Source organism: Mytilus galloprovincialis, chromosome 1 (assembly GCF_965363235.1).
Source record: "Mytilus galloprovincialis chromosome 1, xbMytGall1.hap1.1, whole genome shotgun sequence".
In the NCBI taxonomy this organism is placed as follows: domain Eukaryota; kingdom Metazoa; phylum Mollusca; class Bivalvia; order Mytilida; family Mytilidae; genus Mytilus; species Mytilus galloprovincialis.
The window spans coordinates 89,173,034-89,188,351 of NC_134838.1; the positions used below are offsets into that span (position 1 = coordinate 89,173,034).

A 15,318-nucleotide genomic window follows, 5' to 3' on the forward strand; every position below is an offset into this window, starting at 1 on the left:
TTTATGAAATCTGAAATGAGAAAAATTGAACCCCCCCCCCCCCAATTTTTTTTCACATCCCCCTTTCCCTTATTCCAAAACTGATCTCAATTAAAATTTCTAATGGAGTTTGCAACAATAACTACTCATTTAAATACACCAGAAAATATTAGAATGTAAAAAAGTGCTTGTTATCACTGAATGGTAAAGATTGTTCTAATTTATCAGTTGGTTGCGCAATATTGTACAATTAGATATTTCTTGCTATTGCACAATACTGTGCAATTGAAAATACTTGCTGTTGCAAAACACTGTGCAATTGAAGATTTCTTGCTATTGCACAATACTTAATATAATAATTTTGGATCCTGATTTGGACCAACTTGATAACTGGGCCCATAATCAAAAATCTAAGTACATGTTTAGATTCAGCATATCAAAAGAAGCCGAATAATTCAATTTTTGTTAAAATCAAACTTAGTTTAATTTTGGACCCTTTGAACCTTAATGTAGACCAATTTGAAAACGGGACCAAAAATTAAGAATCTACATACACAGTTAGAATTGGCATATCAAAGAACCCCAATTATTCAATTTTTGACCTTTATTCCTAAACTGTTGGGACCTCAACTCCCAAAATCAATCCCAACCTTCCATTTGTGGTCATAAACCTTGTGTTAAAATTTCATAGATTTCTATTTACTTAAACTAAAGTTATAGTGCGAAAACCAAGAAAATGCTTATTTGGGCCCTTTTTGGCCCCTAATTCCTAAACTGTTGGGACCAAAACTCCAAAATCAATCCCAACCTTTTTTTTTTGTGGTCATAAACCTTGACTAACATAGATGAAATTTAAAAAAAAAAGAAGATATGATATGATTGCCAAGGAGACAACTGTCCACAAGATACCAAAATGACACAGACAATAACAACTATAGGTCACCGTACGGCCTTCAACAATGAGCAAAGCCCATACCGCATAGTCAGCTATAGAAGGCCCCGAAATGACAATGTAAAACAATTCAAACGAGAAAACTAACCGGGCCTTATTTATGTAGAAAAAACGAGACGCCCGTTATAGGGTATACTATTGTAGTTACGGGAAACAATGTCAACTGAATCTTAAGTTATTTTTCTTCTTTATTTTGAATGTCTTGATAATTTTATTTTCTCAAGTCGACACAACGTACAAATATAAGAGTACTTGCAGTTATTGAACGCTAGCGCAAAGTAAATAACAACATGATCCGAATGTTTAAGTATACCTTGAATTATTTATTAGTTGTTAAAATGACTTTTAGTTAGCTTTCGGTAAATGGAAGTCGTATAAAAAATGATTCAATTGTCACAGTTATTCAGTTAAGGATTACCATTCCGATATCACAGATTCGGCGAGTTACATTTGCGCGGATTGGTCCTACATTTGCACGAAAAAAAAACGCATTACGTTGGCGCGAAATTTACCTGTTGAAAAGTTACTACAGTTGTGCGGATTTTACAAAAACATATGTACAATTAACGCATAACTTTTTATAAAACAAAATTACTCTAATCTAGCTGTACAGTGATATTTAGTTTTCTCACAAATTAGCAATTCATGAACACAGATAATCACGGGTCAATTTAGTGTTCCTTTATGGCTCTTGTAGTTATACGACTACACCATTTTACCATTTGTTTACAAAACGTTAGATCAAGATAAAATATTTACAAGATTAATATTAACTATTCTACGACTATCCATTCCATACACGTAACAAAAATATATAGTTTTGTACTTTTTGAGAAGGTCCACACATTATATTGTATTCATCTTCCATTTAACACGAGCGCCAGCAGTAATGTCGACTTTCCTAACACGTCTAGTAAAAACATTTCAATAGTCGGGGTTCGGGTGAGAAATATCGTGTCATGAATTAACAATTGTATCTCGTATATAATGATTATATAAAAAGACGGAATAAGATAGTTCTAAATTTGCGAAAGAAAAGGTTGAGACTTAAAAAAAACGTTTATTTTTATCAACATATATTCATCCAAGTTTTACGAAGAAGATAATATTTGTTATAAGTGTAACATTATCCAAATAGAAGTACATGTTACGCTTCCCTATTTATATATACAAATCTAAACAACTTGTATTATAATTACTAGCATTGTACATAACGTAAGAAAATACAAAAAGGTTGACACATCGATTGTTAGATATTATGTGATTTTGGTAAAACCGGTGTCTTTGTGTATTGATCTTCTATCCGCTGTCTGTGTATATATTCAAAAGATAAGTGCTTCAACGGAAATGCAGATTATATAACGGTTTATAAGATAACATTGTTTACATTTCTGTTGATTGATTATAAGTACAGTTGGAGTATATCAGTACGAAGGTAAGATGTTTGCGATAATTGATAAGACAAGCACGTGTCAGTAGAAAATTGTTAAATGAAATATTGCTTTTTATTTTTTATCAAAATTTTTATTTTATTTTGTTGAAGCATGTTGGAATCTTGTCCAGAAAATAACCGGTGTACTTCATAAGACAAGAAGTCATTTTATAGATTTTTCATAAGACCAGAAGTGATCAGACTTCTCGTAAATAAACTCATCATATATATCAGGATTACTGGATAAAACTTGTTAAATACGGTAATCTTTTACAAATGAATGAGTATTTAATTTAGTCCCCGATTTCGGAGACATCCGGTATAGGTAAATTTTGACCTTTACTAAAGGGTTTGACCATTACAAACACATTGTTGGGTCTAATAAAAGTCTGTCAAATTGCAGCCTGTTCTCTAGAGGTAATATTGTTTCCAAAACACTTCTTTGTGGTATTCGCTTCTTTTGTAAAAATTCACTGTTTTTTATCAATTAAAATGTTATCACTAAAGTCATGGCACAACATTTTATTCCGTTATATTTAAATCGCCGTTTGAATACACAAGAATGTACAACCAGACTCAAGCTAGCGACCAATCCTAGCGACCAATCAAGCTAGCGACCAATTCTAGCGACCACTAAAGAACACAATGAGAATCAACTTGTCAAAGAATCATAATGTGGTATATGAGAAAACCACAAAACGACATAATGAAACAACGTTCTGTTAAAAATAAAATATTGCTACCAATACGGTTTATATTGTTTTTTACCTTTAAATAACTAGAGATATCCATCATATCAAGTCAGAAGGTACACTACAACATCAATGCCGTCTGTAGCCTAATGTACTGACTAGTTTGCTTGCTAAATGTCTGCATTAATATAAATCAGTAAAGGGAGAACGTCCCAGAAAATCGTAAAAAGTCAAAATATCGTAATACAATAGAAAAACAAAGGAGATAGGGTATCTTTAATCAGGAAATGCAAAGCGCAAAATACACAAAAAGCAAAGGAACAATCTTTTTAGCGACGATTTTTATTGCCCTACATAAACATATACTTCATGTTATTATATATATGTATTTATAGAATTGAAAGTGCGCTCCTCTACGTATTTTACTCTATAGAGAAGGGCATATACTATATTTTGAGGCCTTCTTTACGTTTTCTCAGTTTTCCAAACTCTTAACCGAGATGGTAAACAAAAATCAAGGATTGCAAATAAACTATTAAAAACGGATAGTACATCCCCCAATCACATAATAGTTATATATACAAGTAATTTACGGATACGAAATGAGAATAAAAAGTAAACGAATTAAATTAGAAAAAAAAAACCAACAGTGTTTGTCTATGATGATTTGCTCGCACAATTATTTTTCATATTCAGAGAACCGTAAATAATTTTAAAAAGAACATATTTTAATAAACATGTGAACCTAGTTTCAACTTGATCTGACTGCAATGTCGTCTTTCGATCTAATACAGTATACATGGATGGATACACGGAAAAACGAACGAACGAACAAACCTACAGATCAGATACGGTCTTTACTGTTGTAGGCGTATAGCATAGAATAACTATTTATTGTGAGTTGACTTAAACTCGTTCCTGTGTAAATTGTATAAGCTTTCAAATAAACGAAATAAGAAATATCTTATGTTCGAAAGAATTACTATATACTGGCTTTCTATACATCCTCAAATGGTCCGAGTACACAGTTATCGTCCTATGATTTTTCGTTGTCCACGAATATAGTCCTTAGTGTGGATAGTGTTTTAGTTACCATTTTTTTTATACCCCTTCCAAATGTATTTCTTCATGTTTTATGCCTCAAATAGCAAGTTAGGGGATTAAATCACACTGTAAAAAAAATTGGGTCATGAATTTTAGAGTAAGTAGTGATTTGGTCCGGTTTAATTAGAAAAGGTTAAAAAATAGCACATCGGAAGCTTTCAAAAGATTTAAGGACCCCCTTAACATAAAATTGTCAATTTGGAGTTAGAGCCAATTTTTCTTTAATATTTGGATATTAGTGAGAAAGTGTATGTGGGATTCAACTCCCACAAGGTTTAACCCCAAAAAAATCATTTCATCTCTGATTTATTACCTTTTATTTGAGCCATGCCCGGTGGCGTACTTTACCGTATGGAGCTTGCGAGGCTTGCCGAAAGAATGTACGTTGGACACGAAAAAAACAACATCGCCACGTGTGGAAAAAAAATTTGCCGTAGGGAACTGTACAGAAAGACTGCTGCCACCACCCATAATGGACCAACATGAGAAATTGAGTATGTTGTTGTCAGCTTCCGGTGCACTTTCCCACCCGGGCATTTTCATGAATAAAAGGGTCTGGGACAAGCTTTCAATCCCACTAGGTGTGGGAAAAAACTTTGCCGTAGGGAACTGTACAGAAAGACTGAAAAATGAGCCCATACCCATAACTGTATAGGTACCTCAGACTTTGGATGGCCAGTGAAGTCTTCAGGTGCACTTTCCCACCCAGGGATTGATACGAGTTGAAGATATGGATAATAGCTTTCAATCTAACCACCTGTGGTCAAGAACTTTGCCGTAGGGGGATGGGAGTAAAGGGACTGCTGCCACCACCCATAATGGACCAACATGAGAAATTGAGTATGTTGTTGTCAGATTCCGGTGCACTTTCCCACCCGGGCATTTTCATGAATAAAAGGGTCTGGGACAAGCTTTCAATCCCACTAGGTGTGGGAAAAAACTTTGCCGTAGGGAACTGTACAGAAAGACTGAAAAATGAGCCCATACCCATAACTGTATAGGTACCTCAGACTTTGGATGGCCAGTGAAGTCTTCAGGTGCACTTTCCCACCCAGGGATTGATACGAGTTGAAGATATGGATAATAGCTTTCAATCTAACCACCTGTGGTCAAGAACTTTGCCGTAGGGGGATGGGAGTAAAGGGACTGCTGCCACCACCCATAATGGACCAACATGAGAAATTGAGTATGTTGTTGTCAGCTTCCGGTGCACTTTCCCACCCGGGCATTTTCATGAATAAAAGGGTCTGGGACAAGCTTTCAATCCCACTAGGTGTGGGAAAAAACTTTGCCGTAGGGAACTGTACAGAAAGACTGAAAAATGAGCCCATACCCATAACTGTATAGGTACCTCAGACTTTGGATGGCCAGTGAAGTCTTCAGGTGCACTTTCCCACCCAGGGATTGATACGAGTTGAAGATATGGATAATAGCTTTCAATCTAACCACCTGTGGTCAAGAACTTTGCCGTAGGGGGATGGGAGTAAAGGGACTGCTGCCACCACCCATAATGGACCAACATGAGAAATTGAGTATGTTGTTGTCAGATTCCGGTGCACTTTCCCACCCGGGCATTTTCATGAATAAAAGGGTCTGGGACAAGCTTTCAATCCCACTAGGTGTGGGAAAAAACTTTGCCGTAGGGAACTGTACAGAAAGACTGAAAAGTGAGCCCATACCCATAACTGTATAGGTACCTCAGACTTTGGATGGCCAGTGAAGTCTTCAGGTGCACTTTCCCACCCAGGGATTGATACGAGTTGAAGATATGGATAATAGCTTTCAATCTAACCACCTGTGGTCAAGAACTTTGCCGTAGGGGGATGGGAGTAAAGGGACTGCTGCCACCACCCATAATGGACCAACATGAGAAATTGAGTATGTTGTTGTCAGATTCCGGTGCACTTTCCCACCCGGGCATTTTCATGAATAAAAGGGTCTGGGACAAGCTTTCAATCCCACTAGGTGTGGGAAAAAACTTTGCCGTAGGGAACTGTACAGAAAGACTGAAAAATGAGCCCATACCCATAACTGTATAGGTACCTCAGACTTTGGATGGCCAGTGAAGTCTTCAGGTGCACTTTCCCACCCAGGGATTGATACGAGTTGAAGATATGGATAATAGCTTTCAATCTAACCACCTGTGGTCAAGAACTTTGCCGTAGGGGGATGGGAGTAAAGGGACTGCTGCCACCACCCATAATGGACCAACATGAGAAATTGAGTATGTTGTTGTCAGCTTCCGGTGCACTTTCCCACCCGGGCATTTTCATGAATAAAAGGGTCAAGGACAAGCTTTCAATCCCACTAGGTGTGGGAAAAAACTTTGCCGTAGGGAACTGTACAGAAAGACTGAAAAATGAGCCCATACCCATAACTGTATAGGTACCTCAGACTTTGGATGGCCAGTGAAGTCTTCAGGTGCACTTTCCCACCCAGGGATTGATACGAGTTATTCATGAAAATGCCCGGGTGGGAAAGTGCACCAGAAGCTGACAACCCAATACCCAATTGCTCATTTTTGTCCATTACGGTTGGTGGCAGCAGTGGCTTTACTGCCACCCCCCTACGGCAAAGTTCTTGACCGCAGGTGGTTAGATTGACAGCTTTCGTCCATATCTTCAACTCGTATCAATTCCAGGGTGGGAAATTGCACCTGAAGACTTCACTGTCCATCTAAAGTCTGAGGTACCTATACAGTAATGGGTATGGGCTCATGTTTTCACTCTTTCTGTACAGTTCCCTACGGCAAAGTTTTTACCCACACCTAGTGGAATTGAAAGCTTGTCCCAGACCCTTTTATTCATGAAAATGCCCGGGTGGGAAAGTGCACCAGAAGCTGACAACCCAATACCCAATTGCTCATTTTTGTCCATTACGGTTGGTGGCAGCAGTGGCTTTACTGCCACCCCCCTACGGCAAAGTTCTTGACCGCAGGTGGTTAGATTGACAGCTTTCGTCCATATCTTCAACTCGTATCAATTCCAGGGTGGGAAAGTGCACCTGAAGACTTCACTGTCCATCTAAAGTCTGAGGTACCTATACAGTAATGGGTATGGGCTCATGTTTTCACTCTTTCTGTACAGTTCCCTACGGCAAAGTTTTTACCCACACCTAGTGGAATTGAAAGCTTGTCCCAGACCCTTTTATTCATGAAAATGCCCGGGTGGGAAAGTGCACCAGAAGCTGACAACCCAATACCCAATTGCTCATTTTTGTCCATTACGGTTGGTGGCAGCAGTGGCTTTACTGCCACCCCCCTACGGCAAAGTTCTTGACCGCAGGTGGTTAGATTGACAGCTTTCGTCCATATCTTCAACTCGTATCAATTCCAGGGTGGGAAAGTGCACCTGAAGACTTCACTGTCCATCTAAAGTCTGAGGTACCTATACAGTAATGGGTATGGGCTCATGTTTTCACTCTTTCTGTACAGTTCCCTACGGCAAAGTTTTTACCCACACCTAGTGGAATTGAAAGCTTGTCCCAGACCCTTTTATTCATGAAAATGCCCGGGTGGGAAAGTGCACCAGAAGCTGACAACCCAATACCCAATTGCTCATTTTTGTCCATTACGGTTGGTGGCAGCAGTGGCTTTACTGCCACCCCCCTACGGCAAAGTTCTTGACCGCAGGTGGTTAGATTGACAGCTTTCGTCCATATCTTCAACTCGTATCAATTCCAGGGTGGGAAAGTGCACCTGAAGACTTCACTGTCCATCTAAAGTCTGAGGTACCTATACAGTAATGGGTATGGGCTCATGTTTTCACTCTTTCTGTACAGTTCCCTACGGCAAAGTTTTTACCCACACCTAGTGGAATTGAAAGCTTGTCCCAGACCCTTTTATTCATGAAAATGCCCGGGTGGGAAAGTGCACCAGAAGCTGACAACCCAATACCCAATTGCTCATTTTTGTCCATTACGGTTGGTGGCAGCAGTGGCTTTACTGCCACCCCCCTACGGCAAAGTTCTTGACCGCAGGTGGTTAGATTGACAGCTTTCGTCCATATCTTCAACTCGTATCAATTCCAGGGTGGGAAAGTGCACCTGAAGACTTCACTGTCCATCTAAAGTCTGAGGTACCTATACAGTAATGGGTATGGGCTCATGTTTTCACTCTTTCTGTACAGTTCCCTACGGCAAAGTTTTTACCCACACCTAGTGGAATTGAAAGCTTGTCCCAGACCCTTTTATTCATGAAAATGCCCGGGTGGGAAAGTGCACCAGAAGCTGACAACCCAATACCCAATTGCTCATTTTTGTCCATTACGGTTGGTGGCAGCAGTGGCTTTACTGCCACCCCCCTACGGCAAAGTTCTTGACCGCAGGTGGTTAGATTGACAGCTTTCGTCCATATCTTCAACTCGTATCAATTCCAGGGTGGGAAAGTGCACCTGAAGACTTCACTGTCCATCTAAAGTCTGAGGTACCTATACAGTAATGGGTATGGGCTCATGTTTTCACTCTTTCTGTACAGTTCCCTACGGCAAAGTTTTTACCCACACCTAGTGGAATTGAAAGCTTGTCCCAGACCCTTTTATTCATGAAAATGCCCGGGTGGGAAAGTGCACCAGAAGCTGACAACCCAATACCCAATTGCTCATTTTTGTCCATTACGGTTGGTGGCAGCAGTGGCTTTACTGCCACCCCCCTACGGCAAAGTTCTTGACCGCAGGTGGTTAGATTGACAGCTTTCGTCCATATCTTCAACTCGTATCAATTCCAGGGTGGGAAAGTGCACCTGAAGACTTCACTGTCCATCTAAAGTCTGAGGTACCTATACAGTAATGGGTATGGGCTCATGTTTTCACTCTTTCTGTACAGTTCCCTACGGCAAAGTTTTTACCCACACCTAGTGGAATTGAAAGCTTGTCCCAGACCCTTTTATTCATGAAAATGCCCGGGTGGGAAAGTGCACCAGAAGCTGACAACCCAATACCCAATTGCTCATTTTTGTCCATTACGGTTGGTGGCAGCAGTGGCTTTACTGCCACCCCCCTACGGCAAAGTTCTTGACCGCAGGTGGTTAGATTGACAGCTTTCGTCCATATCTTCAACTCGTATCAATTCAAGGGTGGGAAAGTGCACCTGAAGACTTCACTGTCCATCTAAAGTCTGAGGTACCTATACAGTAATGGGTATGGGCTCATGTTTTCACTCTTTCTGTACAGTTCCCTACGGCAAAGTTTTTACCCACACCTAGTGGAATTGAAAGCTTGTCCCAGACCCTTTTATTCATGAAAATGCCCGGGTGGGAAAGTGCACCAGAAGCTGACAACCCAATACCCAATTGCTCATTTTTGTCCATTACGGTTGGTGGCAGCAGTGGCTTTACTGCCACCCCCCTACGGCAAAGTTCTTGACCGCAGGTGGTTAGATTGACAGCTTTCGTCCATATCTTCAACTCGTATCAATTCCAGGGTGGGAAAGTGCACCTGAAGACTTCACTGTCCATCTAAAGTCTGAGGTACCTATACAGTAATGGGTATGGGCTCATGTTTTCACTCTTTCTGTACAGTTCCCTACGGCAAAGTTTTTACCCACACCTAGTGGAATTGAAAGCTTGTCCCAGACCCTTTTATTCATGAAAATGCCCGGGTGGGAAAGTGCACCAGAAGCTGACAACCCAATACCCAATTGCTCATTTTTGTCCATTACGGTTGGTGGCAGCAGTGGCTTTACTGCCACCCCCCTACGGCAAAGTTCTTGACCGCAGGTGGTTAGATTGACAGCTTTCGTCCATATCTTCAACTCGTATCAATTCCAGGGTGGGAAAGTGCACCTGAAGACTTCACTGTCCATCTAAAGTCTGAGGTACCTATACAGTAATGGGTATGGGCTCATGTTTTCACTCTTTCTGTACAGTTCCCTACGGCAAAGTTTTTACCCACACCTAGTGGAATTGAAAGCTTGTCCCAGACCCTTTTATTCATGAAAATGCCCGGGTGGGAAAGTGCACCAGAAGCTGACAACCCAATACCCAATTGCTCATTTTTGTCCATTACGGTTGGTGGCAGCAGTGGCTTTACTGCCACCCCCCTACGGCAAAGTTCTTGACCGCAGGTGGTTAGATTGACAGCTTTCGTCCATATCTTCAACTCGTATCAATTCCAGGGTGGGAAAGTGCACCTGAAGACTTCACTGTCCATCTAAAGTCTGAGGTACCTATACAGTAATGGGTATGGGCTCATGTTTTCACTCTTTCTGTACAGTTCCCTACGGCAAAGTTTTTACCCACACCTAGTGGAATTGAAAGCTTGTCCCAGACCCTTTTATTCATGAAAATGCCCGGGTGGGAAAGTGCACCAGAAGCTGACAACCCAATACCCAATTGCTCATTTTTGTCCATTACGGTTGGTGGCAGCAGTGGCTTTACTGCCACCCCCCTACGGCAAAGTTCTTGACCGCAGGTGGTTAGATTGACAGCTTTCGTCCATATCTTCAACTCGTATCAATTCCAGGGTGGGAAAGTGCACCTGAAGACTTCACTGTCCATCTAAAGTCTGAGGTACCTATACAGTAATGGGTATGGGCTCATGTTTTCACTCTTTCTGTACAGTTCCCTACGGCAAAGTTTTTACCCACACCTAGTGGAATTGAAAGCTTGTCCCAGACCCTTTTATTCATGAAAATGCCCGGGTGGGAAAGTGCACCAGAAGCTGACAACCCAATACCCAATTGCTCATTTTTGTCCATTACGGTTGGTGGCAGCAGTGGCTTTACTGCCACCCCCCTACGGCAAAGTTCTTGACCGCAGGTGGTTAGATTGACAGCTTTCGTCCATATCTTCAACTCGTATCAATTCCAGGGTGGGAAAGTGCACCTGAAGACTTCACTGTCCATCTAAAGTCTGAGGTACCTATACAGTAATGGGTATGGGCTCATGTTTTCACTCTTTCTGTACAGTTCCCTACGGCAAAGTTTTTACCCACACCTAGTGGAATTGAAAGCTTGTCCCAGACCCTTTTATTCATGAAAATGCCCGGGTGGGAAAGTGCACCAGAAGCTGACAACCCAATACCCAATTGCTCATTTTTGTCCATTACGGTTGGTGGCAGCAGTGGCTTTACTGCCACCCCCCTACGGCAAAGTTCTTGACCGCAGGTGGTTAGATTGACAGCTTTCGTCCATATCTTCAACTCGTATCAATTCCAGGGTGGGAAAGTGCACCTGAAGACTTCACTGTCCATCTAAAGTCTGAGGTACCTATACAGTAATGGGTATGGGCTCATGTTTTCACTCTTTCTGTACAGTTCCCTACGGCAAAGTTTTTACCCACACCTAGTGGAATTGAAAGCTTGTCCCAGACCCTTTTATTCATGAAAATGCCCGGGTGGGAAAGTGCACCAGAAGCTGACAACCCAATACCCAATTGCTCATTTTTGTCCATTACGGTTGGTGGCAGCAGTGGCTTTACTGCCACCCCCCTACGGCAAAGTTCTTGACCGCAGGTGGTTAGATTGACAGCTTTCGTCCATATCTTCAACTCGTATCAATTCCAGGGTGGGAAAGTGCACCTGAAGACTTCACTGTCCATCTAAAGTCTGAGGTACCTATACAGTAATGGGTATGGGCTCATGTTTTCACTCTTTCTGTACAGTTCCCTACGGCAAAGTTTTTACCCACACCTAGTGGAATTGAAAGCTTGTCCCAGACCCTTTTATTCATGAAAATGCCCGGGTGGGAAAGTGCACCAGAAGCTGACAACCCAATACCCAATTGCTCATTTTTGTCCATTACGGTTGGTGGCAGCAGTGGCTTTACTGCCACCCCCCTACGGCAAAGTTCTTGACCGCAGGTGGTTAGATTGACAGCTTTCGTCCATATCTTCAACTCGTATCAATTCCAGGGTGGGAAAGTGCACCTGAAGACTTCACTGTCCATCTAAAGTCTGAGGTACCTATACAGTAATGGGTATGGGCTCATGTTTTCACTCTTTCTGTACAGTTCCCTACGGCAAAGTTTTTACCCACACCTAGTGGAATTGAAAGCTTGTCCCAGACCCTTTTATTCATGAAAATGCCCGGGTGGGAAAGTGCACCAGAAATATTACATTAATTTCTGGACCTTTGGCTGGTATAGCTATGAAAATACGGAAAGTCAAACAGAAAATAGCCCATTAAACATGTAAAAATAACATTGATGTTTTTATAAACCATCTTTGAAGGCTAAATTAGTAGTCAGCTGTCTGAAAATGAATTTTATTGCACAACAACTTTCATATATAAAAAATCCACAGGGGCCAAAATGCGAAACCAAACTCCTAACTGTGTATTGCTGTCTTCTGGTTCCCTAGAAATTCAAGAATAAAAACAGGTACTAAGCCAACTCTACAACGGGGGAAATATGCCCTGTTTTTTTTTATTATTTTTTTTTTCTGATTATTATTCAACACGGGTCTTTAGTGTTCCGAAGTGAATACGCTTTCATTTGATACCAAAATGAACTAAATATTATACTTATTGACAAAGATTTATAAATATGCATAGTAACTGTTTTGTTTGATATACTACTTTGTATATTCTCTTGATCGGGCCGATATCGTAATTTATTATAAAAATTAATGTAATACGGCTAGATTGTTTCCCTTTTCAGTTATCAATTATTTTCGACTGTTTTTTTTTTTATTTGCTTATCATATTATATTTTCATTTTATTCATTCTAATTGATATTCAATAATTGAACAAGACTGACATTCCAGCTCCTTTTTTATTTGACGTTTGTTATAATTTTGTAATGTTATTTACTTCTGCTTTACCATATTTTCAATACTTGAAATAATAATAATATTTCGATATATCTGTTAGAAGCAGAATTGTAAACTAAAAGTTTACAGACGTATAAAATAAAAAATTGCAAATGTATCTTAATGTGTAATATATAATAATTTAATTATAAATGTATATGTTAAGTGATTGAATAAAGGTAAAATAAAAACAAGTTGATACACAAAATCAACGAGCTATATTTGAAACTTAATCTGATTACATTTGAACAGATAAGAAGGAATATTCACACAACATTAATTTAGTTTTTGTCATTAAATTATAATTTTTTCTTGACATTGCATTGTGTAATTGATAAAAAAAATATGAATAATTTATCTAAAAAAATGTATTGAATAAGGAATAATTTATAAAATGTTATCTGTTAGACAACTTATTACATGCTACATAATGTCTGAATACAGGTTGAAACGAGAAAAAAAATAAAAGTTGTATCTTCACAGAAGGAATTTACTTAAGAGGTTAAACAGTAAAGTTGACCTTATACAGTATAAAACATTATATAACTATTCTGCATAAATACTTATGTGATGCAAGATGTATGAGAAATATTTTTGAGCAACACATTTTAAAGAACAACATTGTTGTACTAGAAACCGAAGGATTCATAACATTTATTTTTTAATTTTCGTGTTGATTAAAAATGTCATTATACTTAAAACATTCTTGTGATATTTTTGAGTAATATGTAATATATTTGTTGTATATAAATGTTGAATTAAAGATTTATAAAAAGTGCATCTGGCTGAACGTAGTTTAAATGTTTTGACTTGATGAATGTTGCATTGAATAAATTTTCTTTTTTCTTTCTTATTATATTTTTATTTGTTTTATCCTGCTTTCAGTATTATCTGAAGTGCCTTGGACTATATCAATTATACTGTTTCGAGAACCACTCCCCTCAAAACTAAATGGTTTTGAGGAAATACTCGATATTTTTCTAGTTCCTTGTTCACTTAAACATTTTATTTATCTCACCGTAAGTTGACATTTGAACGGCTGTACTTACATTTTTTTATTCTGTTTTACAATACTTAAGAATATGTTCCGAACCATATCAATATTTGGACTATATGCGTGCGGTCATGACCATATGCGTATACTCTCATATGGTCTGACCGTACGCATGTGATTGGACCATATTAGTATTATACTCGTGTTATTATCAACGGGCTGGACCATATGAGGTATTTGGACCATAAAGGTTTTTCTTTTTAAATATCTAATCTGGAAACAGTATATCTAGTTAAAACACAAATCTCGATTTGAAAAAAATGTATAAAACCATGTAATATAAAGTCTTCAAAAACTGAAAAACTGATTTAGAATATTAGCCTCCAGCAAGCAAGCACGCTACTCATGTTTATTTGTTGGAATCCAAAATAAAATTAAAACAAAATTAATAGGTGTTTCCTTTGCAATGTTTCCTGTTCAAAGTATATTAAGTATTTATTTTTTCTATCAATAGCGATACCTCATGTATTAAATATTAGTAGAACGTTGTAGTATAATGTCATTTTGTGATTTTCAGACATATCTCGAAATGGTTCTGTTATGTGTTTATGCTCAGTGTTAACTTAAGTGGTCGATAGAATTGGTCGCTAGCTTGATTGGTCGCTAGAATTGGTCGCTAGCTTGAGTCTGGTGAATGTACATACATGTATATATATAGTCAAGAGACCATTGAAAACCTTTTTTTTTATAAAGCACTATTAATGTGTGTTGTATCGTTCGCAAGTGGAATATCAGCCATGTTCAGCTCACTTATTTGCATGATGCTGTTGTTTGTTGACATCAGTTACATCTTTGGGTCATTGATATTCAACAAGAATAGCAATGCTTGTACTCTATATGTACGCAATTACTGTCGCGTTTCGATGCAATCCCCAAGTGAAGTAGAATGTTGTCTTAGTGGTAATTTTTATCGGTCTCGATCCAGCCGATAACTTAGACATACATTCTTAAATAACAAATATATTGTTCTTTATACATTTTTGTTACGGTTGATATATTTGTTTGTCATCAGAAAATTGAAGAAAATATTGTATGTCAACTCTTGGAAAATGAGCTTGCTAAAACATGCATTCAAAAATACAAAAGAACAATTAACAAATCATTTAAAACATAAAGGTTTTTATTCTCATAAAATACATAAAAATCTGGATAACATAAGGTAAAGGCAACACAAATAAACAAATACAAACTATGATCACGTAAAACTAAAATTCTGGAGACAATGCAGGTGCGAGGCACGTCATAAGCAACATAAGTAAACAAAACTAAAACAATAAACACTTAGAAATCAAGTTCAGGTATTGGAAATGTTTTAAGCTTCAACGGCACTATGTTTTCATCGATTGTGTTAAACTTTTGAA

The 15,318-nt window shown here is 38.7% G+C and overlaps 1 protein-coding gene across 1 annotated transcript in view; it reads left to right on the forward strand.

The window, feature by feature from the left end:
* Positions 1-2,210: 2,210 nt before the first annotated feature.
* LOC143043710 (uncharacterized) overlaps positions 2,211-15,318 on the forward strand; it is a 46,434-nt gene continuing 33,326 nt past the window's right edge. Inside the window, exon 1 of the mRNA XM_076215914.1 lies at positions 2,211-2,366. The gene's annotated coding sequence lies outside the window, so the exon portion shown is untranslated. The remainder of the gene's footprint in view (positions 2,367-15,318) is intronic.